Source organism: Muntiacus reevesi, chromosome 7, assembly GCF_963930625.1.
Source record: "Muntiacus reevesi chromosome 7, mMunRee1.1, whole genome shotgun sequence".
In the NCBI taxonomy this organism is placed as follows: Eukaryota; Metazoa; Chordata; class Mammalia; order Artiodactyla; family Cervidae; genus Muntiacus; species Muntiacus reevesi.
Window position 1 is genome coordinate 23653104 of NC_089255.1, and position 11427 is coordinate 23664530.

Below are 11427 nucleotides of genomic sequence, written 5' to 3' on the forward strand. Positions count from 1 at the left end.
CTAGCGTCATCCTCATAAACCCACAGAATGCCTAATTTCAGCAAGATATTCCCCACAGCACTTCTTCTGAGGAAGAAACTATTTTCACAGCAAAAGATTACAGCCATGGGCACACGCCCACAGGATTATTTTTCTTACCACATACCCTATAATCCAGAAATGGTTGAACTGATTAAATTTAGCATGGCTTATTGATTCCATGGGCTTCCCAGGTGGCACAGTGATAAAGGATCCAGCTGCCAATACAGGAGATGCAAGAAGCACAGGTTTGAGCCCTGGGCCAGTAAGATCCCCTGGGGTAGGAAATGGCAACCCGCTCCAGTATTCTGCCTGAAAAACTCCAGGGACAGAGGAGCCTGATGGACCATAGTCCATGGGGTCACAAAGGGGACTGAACGACTGAGCACTCACACACACATTGATTCTGTAAGAGCACCGGTTGAAAAACAACTCTAAAAAGATGGCTGTCTGTCTCATCGGCTGCAATGCATGCTTTACAGCAGAGATAAGTAATGGTGTTGTCTCCCCCATCGCCAGAATCCATGATTCCAGAAATCAAGGAGGTGGCACTGGGAGTGGATCCTTCACTGTTATTGTCAGTAACTCACTAGCAAGATTTTTGCATGTAATGTTTGTAACTTTGAGTTGTATTAGTTCTTATTCTCTAAAAGATATCATGCTTTCACCAGGGAACACAGCAATGGTTTCACTGAACTGGAAGATAAGACTTCCATGTGACTCTTTGGGCTACATACGTCTCACAACCAATGAATAGAAAATGAGGTTACTCTACTGACTAGAGTGGTTGATACCAATTATCAAGGAGAAATTGGGTTGTTGCTACATATAAAATATAAAGAGGACTATGTCTGGAACCCAGGAGATTTCCTAAGGGAGCCTCTTGGCACTTCCATGCCCAATACTAAAGGTTAATGTTAAATTACAACAACCAATAAAAAGACAAGATTTTTGAGTACTCAGATCCTTTGAGGATAAAGAGTTGGGTCACACCACTAGGTAAGTAACCCAGTTCATGGAGGTTATGGCTGTGAGCAGGGAAAATATAAAATGTGTAATAAAAAGTCATCTATATCAATTGCAGCATCATGACCAAATCGGGAATCAAAGAATGTAGTAGTTTTCTACATTTTCTTCTTGCTCTTTACTTTCATATGTTCCTTTATTCATTTTCTTCTTTCTTCTCCTCACTATACTTATTCTATATACAACTTGAGAGAGATTAACTTTACAATTTAGACTGTGTATAACAGAATTTTCAGTCGAATTTCCTCTGAATTTTAGAAGTAACTTAATACAGCTAGTGATCCGTAGTGACTGTTGGGACCACAGGTCTCCTCATTTGGGGGAAAGGATGAGAACATCTTTACTTGTTCAAAGGACAGACTTAACTTGTTAGATGGAAACAGTCATTTCACCCTTGCTTGAAAGTTCAAGCATCGGTGAAACATAATAGAAAGTCCAAACATACAAACTACGAAAATTTAGTTATTAAAGAATAAGGAAAAGATGGTATATTCAATAAAACATGCCCTCAAAAATGGAGAGTCGTCTAGAGATTAACAAATAAATTTGGACGCCTACCTTAGCATCTGTTATTAAATAAATTCTAAATATAGATAATTAATATTTTTAAGTAATAGCTATTTTTTTTATAAATTTAGGATGGTCATGAATTTTCTAAACATGAAAGTCAGAAAGAGTATAGGAAGATATTAGCAGATCAGACTTCTGTATAGGTTGTTAATGAAATGCTTAAACATTACCATACCAAGTTATTTTCCATTCATCATCATTGATTCTGACCTTCCTCACACCAGGAATGGACCCTTAGAATTTTAGATCTACAGTCTTTTTTTAAATAGTTCATTAACAAAGTAACAATCATTTGAACTAAAAAGAAGACAATTCTAGAAAGAGAGATTAAAAATGTTCCTGATCCCCTGTGTTTACCCAAGGAGCTTTCTGTTAAAGCCAGTCAATGCTGTGTCAACAGAGCTCAAGTGAGTTCTTCCATTGGGACTCGTAATAAATCTGGGGTCAGTAGCAAGAAACTCCAGGATGAAGAGCAGAAAGCTATAGGTCATGAAGAAAGCTTTACATGCAGAGATCAGTGGACCTCTAAGGAAGGTAAGTCTTTTGAGAAAGTCTTTTCTCTAGCCCCCAAATAGCTGAGAAGAAAGTAGCAGGTTGAGTCCCATCTGTCTTAAATGGAGAGGAGTACAAAGAGATTGGAGAGCAAAGACATGACTTTCTAGTTTTTCAGCAAAATACTGGCATTACTGCTGAGACCAATGCCCTACTGCCTAAGACACTGCTGATCACAGTTACGGAAATATCTAGACTTTTCATTCTCACAACATTCCCTCCAGTTAAAGTGCCCCAGCAATGAGACAGATCAGAAAGGAGTATAGAAAGGGAAAGGATACTTCAGAGAAAAATAAGGGCTTCGTCTGGAGGAAAATAAAGTCTGAAAAAATGATCAGGGTCAGTGACCCAATTTCCCTAGCCAAAAATCAGGGCACAAAGTTTTCAGTGATTGAGAATTCATTTACAAAGAAGTTCTCACAAAGAAGGAATATCTCACTGAATGCATTGCTTATTTATTGAAGCCTCTTGAGGGAATAAATACAATTAAATAAAATTAGGAGAATTATGTAAACCTCAGACATAATTCTCATGAAACAATACAGTGTCTCCAACAAGATTTTGATTGATGGAAGAGAAACAGGACATGTACATGATGACCACCTGACCTCAATCCCACCGCCCTTCTGCTCCTATCCAGCACTTTCCCCACTCACCTTGCAAGTGCATCTGACTGATTCTGCTCTGTGACTATGAAGTAGGGGCCACAATTCAAGTAACTGTCTCCTATTTCTTTCTCCCCAATCTCTCTTTTCTCATCTCCTTTTTTCTTTGCTTTTTTTTCTTTTTTGATTTGAAAGAAATGAAGGTGTAATAGAGGGCAGAAATCATTGGAATAATTGTGAAATGACAGCAAGCCTTATATTTTAGAATTTTAGTCATGAATATCCAAACTCTATATAGCTAATGTATGTCTTTTCTTCTTGAACTTTTAGTTTTACCATGGCCTTAATCTGATTCTCAATTCTGTTGGGGAATCATTTCTTTACACCACTCAAAGCAACAGATCATCCTCACAGATGAGTATATGGAGATGCCCCAGTTCCCCATCTGACTAGTTCAGATGTTTTCCTAACTGCTAGAAACCCTCACTCAAATGTTCACCAAGATTCATCTCAAGATTCATTTGAGACTTTTTCTCAAATGAGAAAAAATTTCGTCATTTTGAGTAGCTTAGAGTGCCCCCTAGTGGTCTAAAATTGTTGGGGGGTGGTCAACTAGCTCATCAGCAGCCACCAGCCCTCCGTTCTCTCCTGAGGATCACCTAGAAATTATCAGGAACAAAAGAACTGTCGGCTTGGGTGGAGATTTTTTAAGTAAACTTATTCCTTCTTCAAAATGTCAGTTAATGGAAACTACTATCTTAAACTATTTTGTCAAATTGCATCTTCAAAGTTGAATGTGATTTTTCCAATCTATTTCAAAAGAAGTCCACAACAAATTATCAAAGGTTTTCTATGAGTGAGATCTTGTTCTAAGTCTTTAAAACTTAAGAACTGAATTCAGCTTTGTCTATTTATAAGATGTTGCAGTATAATAGGAAAGACAAGGACATGTGTATGTGTGTGTGTGTGTTCTTATAGAAAGTGGCACATGAGATAGTACAAAATGAATCCAGAAATAAGGGGACATTTCTTATAACAGAAAACAGTCAGACAAAAATTAATGAGAACAAAATCGCTTTTTTTTTTCTTTTTTCCCTGTAAATGATAGAAAGGAATGCTATCAGAGGTTAAGTAGAGATATTAGGTCGGGAGTAAACTAAAGACTAGAGACACTTTCTAGATGAAAATAAAAGACTAGGAGATGGACAGACAGGTGCAAGTAATGTGGGAGATATGAGGTAAAGTGTTCTATTCTGTTGTGTATTTCAAAATTTTAAAGGACATATGAATATATTTTTTATTTTTTTCATTTATTTTTATTAGTTGGAGGCTAATTACAATATTGTAGTGGTTTTTGCCATACATGTCATGAATCAGCCATGGATTTACATGTGTTCCCCATACTCATCCCCCCCACCCACCTCCCTCCCCATCCCATCCCTCTGGGTCTTCCTAGTGCACCAGCCCTGAGCACTTATCTCATGCATTCAACCTGGGCTGGCAATCTGTTTCACACTTGGTAATATATATGTTTCAATGCTATCCTCTCAGATCGTCCCACCCTCGCCTTCTCCCAAAGAGTCCAAAAGTCTGTTCTATACTTTTGTGTCTCTTTTTCTGTCCTGCATATAGGGTTATCATTACCATCTTTTTAAATTCCATATATATGCATTAGTATTCTGTATTGGTCTTTAACTTTCTGGTTTACTCCACTCTGTATAATGGGGTCCAGCTCCATCCATCTCATTAGAACTGATTCAAATGAATTCTCTTTAATGGCTGAATGGCTTTTTAATGGCTGGAATATACAATATTCTATTGTATATATGTACCACAGCTTTCTTATCCATTTGTCTGCTGATGGGCATCTAGGTTACTTCCAGGTCCTGGCTATTACAAAGAGTGCTGCGATGAACATTGGGGTACACGTGTCTCTTTCAGATCTGGTTTCCTCGGTGTGTATGCCCAGGAGTGGGATTGCTGGGTCATATGGCAGTTCTATTTCCAGTTTTTTAAGGGATCTGCACGCTGTTCTCCATAGTGGCTGTACTAGTTTGCATTCCCACCAACAGTGTAAGAGGGTTCCCTTTTCTCCACACCCTCTCCAACATTTATTGCTTGTAGACTTTTGGATAGCAGCCATTCTGACTGGCGTGGAGTGGTAACTCATTGTGGTTTTGATTTGTGATTTGCCTTTCTCTGATAATGGGTGATGTTGAGCATCTTTTCATGTGTTTGTTAGCCATCTGTATGTCTTCTTTGGAGAAATGTCTGTTTAGTTCTTTGGCCCATTTTTTGATTGGGTCATTTATTTTCCTGTAATTGAGCTTCAGGAGTTGCTTGTATATTTTTGAGATTAATCCTTTGTCCATTGCTTGGTTTGCTATTATTTTCTCCCATTCTGAACGCTGTCTTTTCACCTTGTTCATAGTTTCCTTTGTTGTGCAAGAGCTTTTAAGTTTAATTAGGTCCCATTTGTTTTACTATCTTACTCAAACTCTTCCAGAAAATTGCAGAACAAGGTAAACTTCCAAACGCATTCTATGAGGCCACCTCACCCTAATACCAAAACCAGACAAAGATGTCACAGAAAAAGAAAACTACCAATATCACTGATGAACATAGATGCAAAAATCATTAACAAAATTCTAGAAAACAGAATCCAACAGCATATTAAAAAGCTCATACATCATGACCAAGTGGGCTTTATCCCAGGAATGCAAGGATTCTTTAATATCTGCAAATCAATGTAATACACCACATTAACAAATTGAAACATGAAAGCCATATGATTATCTCAATAGATGCAGAAAAAGCCTTTGACAAAATTCAACATCCATTTATGATTAAAAACTCTCCAGAAAGCAGGAATAGAAGGAACATACCTCAACATAATAAAAGCTATATATGACAAACCCACAGCAAGCATTATCCTCAATGGTGAAAAACTGAAAGCATTTCCCCTAAAGTCAGAAACAAGACAAGGGTGCCCACTCTCACCACTACTATTAACATAGTTTTGGAAGTGTTTGCCACAGCAATCAGCGCAGAAAAAGAAATAAAAGCAATCCAGATAGGAAAAGAAGAAGTGAAACTCTCACTGTTTGCAGACGACATGATCCTCTACATAGAAAACCCTAAAGACTCACTAGAAAATTACTAGAGCTAATCAATGAATATAGTAAAGTTGCAGGATATAAAATTAACACACAGAAATCCCTGACATTCCTATACACTAACAATGAGAAAACAGAAAGAGAAATTAAGGAAACAATACCATTCAGCATTGCAACAAGAAGAATAAAATACTTAGGAGTATATCTACCTAAAGAAACAAAAGACCTATATATAGTAAACTATAAAACACTGGTGAAAGGAATCAAAGAGGACACAAATAGATGGAGAAATATACCGTGCTCATGGATTGGAAGAATCAATATTGTGAAATGAGTATACTACCCAAAGCAATCTATAGATTCAATGCAATTCCTATCAAGCTACCAACGGTATTTTTCACAGAATTAGAACAAGTAATATCACAATTTGTATGGAAATACAAAAGACCTTGAATAGCCAAAGCAATCTTGAGAAGGAAGAATGGAACTGGATGAATATATTATTAACCTATCTCTCCTCTCTATATGTAATATTATACAGTTTGCAACTTGACTTATGGAACTCAGTTATACATCCTGATGCTAACACCCTGCTTCATAATAATTAATCCCCTATATACAAAGCTTCAAATTTCAAACTTTCAAAAATGCAAACATGCATTTTCATGACCAGTCATGTATGTTAGTTCACATATCTGGTGTAGTTTTCAAGGTACTATAGTTTTATTTTGTTTTCTTTATTTTTGTACTTGTCTTTTATGTATTATTTGTGTGATAAGCCTGTTAGAGTACACTAGTATATAACCGATTGTGTTAGTTGGACAAAGCTAACTTTGTTAGACTTACAAACAAATTGGAGCTGTGTACACGCTCTCAGAATGGAACTCACTTGTATGTAGGGGGCTTAATGTAGAATAGATTTGTAATACAGCTTTTGAACTCATTTCCTGAGAAACACTTTGCATTTCTTTTTTCCAACTATTACTGCCCTCAAGTGCTACAATAAATGTTTCAAGCATGTCTCCTGAGCAGAGGCCAGAATGAAGTGAAAAAGTAAGCTAGATGGCTACCTGGAGGAAAAGCACTCAGGTCCAGGAAAAAGAGCTGCAGAAACCCCAGGGCAGGAAAGCAGATGTCAGGTCAGAGCAGCATCAAATGTGGTGAAGGTGGAGAGAGTGAGGAGACAGTGACTGACAGCAGATAGGGGCAGGGAACCAGATGGAGCAGTCTTACAGTTTGTAGTAAGAATCTGGTTTCATCTCAGTGAGATGAAAAACCACTGCAGAGTTGTGAGCACAGAAGCCACATGATCTGAATTGTGTTCTCAGAAACTCACTCCTCTGGGTGAAGACCAGACTGAAGAGGGCAAGAAGAAAAGAAGAGAGATCACGGAGGGTTATTATTGCCACCCCCAGGCAAGAGATGAGAGTGACTTGGATCAGGTAAGAGCAGAGTCGGGAGTGAAAAGTGATCAATTCTGGGACTGCTTTGAAGAAAGAGCTAATTGACTTTCCTAACAGATCAAATGGCGATATGAGAAAAATTGAGGAGATAAGGGCACCTTCAAGGTTTCTGACCAAGGTGATTAGAGAATTTCAGAGACACAGTTGCCTTTTGCCTAAATGAGAATGAGTTCACAAAAATCAGGTGGCAGGTCTGGAGGGTGAAGTAGCTGGAGCGGTGGAAATCAGGAGATCACCTGGAGATATACCAAGAAGAAGATACCCAAATGGGAATGTCAGATAGATCATTTAATATACAAGTTCAGAAATCAGAGGAGCCATGTGCATTTCAGATATAAGCTAAGCTAAGTCACTTCAGTCGTGTCCGATTCTGAGCAACCCCATAGACTGCAGCCTACCAGGCTCCCCTTTCCTTGGGATTCTCCAGGCAAGAATACTGGAGTGGGTTGCCATTTCCTTCTCCAAGATATGAAAGTGAAAAGTGAAAATGAAGTCGCTCAATCGTGTCTCACTCTTAGCGAGCCCGTGGACTGCAGCCTACCAGGCTCCTCCGTCCATGGGATTTTCTAGGCAAGAGTATTGGAGTGGAGTGCCATTGCCTTCTCCAGGATTTCAGATATAAATGCTGGTATTTAAATATTTTTTAGAGCCAAGAGACTGGATACAATTAGCTGGAAAAAAATTGTTGGTAGAAAGTAAAGAGTTCTAAGAATAAATTCTTGAGGCATTCCAATGTTTAGAGATCGGGGGGGATGAAGGAAAAACCCTCAAAGGAGACTGAGAAGGAGCAACTGATAGCAGAAAGTGAACCAAGAAAGTGCTCGGTCTCTAAATCTAAATAAAGAGTTTCAAGAAGGGAGTGTTCTATAATCTCAAATGTCATCATTATTTGCTATGAAATTCATATGTTGAAACTCTAATCCCCCAAAGTCACTGCATTTGAAGGTGGGGTCTTTGAGAGAAAATTAGAGTGGAGCCCTCACTGTGGGATTTGTGCCTTTATAAGAGATGCAAGACAGGCAGTTTCTCTCTCTACTCTCTACGTGAAGATACAATGAGAGGTGAGCAGTCTGTAAACCAGAGAAGAGATCTCACCAACACCTCACCATGCTGGCACCCTGACCTCAGACTTCCAGCCTCCAGAATGGTGAGAAACAAACAAACCCATGTTGTTTATAATCCACCTGCTCTATTGTACTTTGGTCCAAACAAAGACGCTGCTTCAAATAGTTAAAAATACTAGTTGGAACAATAAATGCACGTAAACACAAATATAAATAGGTAAATTTTCCTATTAAGATATAGAGACAATCTGATAGTCAACTCGTGCTTAGGAGACATAAAAATAACGCAATGAAGTGACAGAAATGGTAAAAGTCTGTAATTGGACTCCCTGCTGGGCTCAGGTGGTTCAGCAAGCATCACTTTCAAGAAAAGGAAGAATGGATATGAGTGTCATAGCAGGTGGGGGATGGGGAGAGATTATTCCTTTGTTTGGTGCTAAAAGGGGAAGAGAAAATTAGATCAGAGACTTTTGCTTAACATCAGAATGGAACATGTAACATTGATTATTTAATCAATGCAAATTAATTAAAAAAACAACAGTTTTCTTTGTCAGTCAGAAAGTCTAAATATGACTCGGTCTCAGGTGAACAACTTTGATATTTGTTAAAGCCATGAAAAAAAATGACTTGGGCATCACACGTTTATGTGCAGAAAAGGAGAGTCCCATTCCCATTGTCCATGGTCAGAACAGACAGGTATACAGCGCCAAATTAAGGGGACCTCACACTAAGGAGAATGTCAACAGAGGTGTATCTGTAGAGAAACTTGAGTTACATTCTAACAGTAAAGAGAATATAGCACACAAATAAATGATTCTGGAAAGAACTGTGATAAAAAGAAGAATACACTTACTTAAGCTCAATAAAGCTGGAAGGAGTGAAAACAAGAAGGCAGTAATGAGAAGAACTTCTGTAGGTACAGAGGACATGGCAGTAAATTGACACAGACACTCAACATAGCAAAGCAATTAGCATCCCATGCAGATAGGAGAGAGGGTCTGTTCAAGGAACACTCCTTCTGTGGTCTAATAATAAGATGCAACTCTAAAGGGAAAAGACTTCCCTACTCAACTTATTTTAGCATAGAGAACACTGAGACCTAGTGTTGAAAATATTAAGCAGAGAAATCTCAGCTGAAATGAAAGTCTGGTCAGCGGGGGTCCTTTTGACAAGGTCAAATCAACTTCCTTCTTTCTGAGCACTCCGTTAACTTGTACCAGTTTGAAATCAGTTCTCCCTTGTACTTCTATTTACTTCTTGATCCTGTTGATAGATTTTCTTTCACATATAAGACCAAATAAAAGGGTCAGTTTGAAATTTTATATGATTCAAAATATCTGATCAAATATATGTACTCTCCTCCTTTCTCACCAAACTTCCCACTGGGATGAAATTTACAAGTATAAACAGGATGATACTAAAACCATAATGTGAAAATAATAAAAAAGGTGAAAGATATCAACAGTTCCCATAAGACAAAAAGTAGATGTGAGCATTCTGATGGGTGAGACAGAGAGGGAGAAAGCACAGCCCAGAATGAACTATGAGAAGGTTTTATTGGATATGCCAGTGAAGGAAACTTAGTCCTTAGGAATCTATAGAGATTCTGGACTGAGAAAGCATAAGTGTGATGGAGGGCAGGAGGGACAGCACGTGGGGACCAATTGAAGGTCAATATGTGGAATAGTTATACTAGTCTCCTTGCTACTGGACTTACATGTGAGAAGCATAGTAGGCTATCCTGTATGTGGGCACCTGATGTTCACTAAAATTGAAATAAAACACCTGGAATGCTATTTTTTCCTGTGAATACTTAACAGAGCTAAGCCACCTTCAAACTGATATTAGGTGGAAAGGAGAGGAAGAAACAAGTTAATAACCAGTTCCCTGCTCATTCATCCTAAAAAGAAGCCTGCCAAGTAACATGGTAAGCCCACATGGCCAGACTACTGGCCAAAAATCCCATTCAAGAAGAAACTCTGTGGAGAACAGGGACACAATGACATAAGAAGTCCATCCGACTACCCAGTTCTTCATTCTTAAACATAAACCAAGAACAAAGTAACACTAGTCATTAATAAGTACAGATGGCATCTCTTTCCACACCTTGATGCAACAGGTCATCAACTGTGAATATGAGAGCCCTTATACCTGGAACCAAAGTGGTGGCAGAATGTTGTGTTTTATGGTCTCGTATGGAAATGTGTATTTGGAGACTGACCAAAGGATCTAAGAGAATAATATAATGGTTCCTTGGTAACTACTTTAAAAAAATCTGGAGTCTTAGCTTTGGATAATAATTCTTTATATTTTTTTAGTTTTTCTCTCTTATGTTCTTTACCCTATATTATTTTAATTTTTCCAGATTGGCAAGAAATAGAAAGGGCTTCCTGGTGGCTCAGATGGTAAAGAATCCACCTGCAATTTGGGAGACCTGGGTTCGATCCCTGGATTGGGAAGATCCCCTGGAGAAGGGAATGGCTACCCACTCCAGTACTCTGACCTGGAGAATTCCATGGACAGAGGAGCCTGGCAGGCTACAGTTCATGGGGTCACAAAGAGTCGGACACAACTGAGCAGCTAACACTTTGACTTTTCACTTTTCCCAATTAACAAGAAGATTCTGGCCTGGAGAATTCCATGGGCTCTATAGTCCATGAGGTAACAAAGAGTTGGACATGACTGAGTGACTCACTTTCACTTTCAAGACATAGAGAAAAAAATTAACTTTTTAAATACACTGATTTTCAAGTCTACCATTTATTGAATGCACCTATATGACAAGAGAGTTCCATGCTAGTAGTAGGCACTGCTGGTGCTCAACCTAGACCTCCTTTTCCAGGCCAATGGACCCAATTTCTAGCTGCTGCAAGCGTTGGCTATGCTTGGCTCATAGCTGCCCTCTTTCCCAGAAAACTGATCTACACCAATAAACATCACCTTTCTCCAGTAGAGTATACCCATGCTCCAATGAGTGCCTTATTCTAAGACCAGGTGTATGACCCCCTTGACT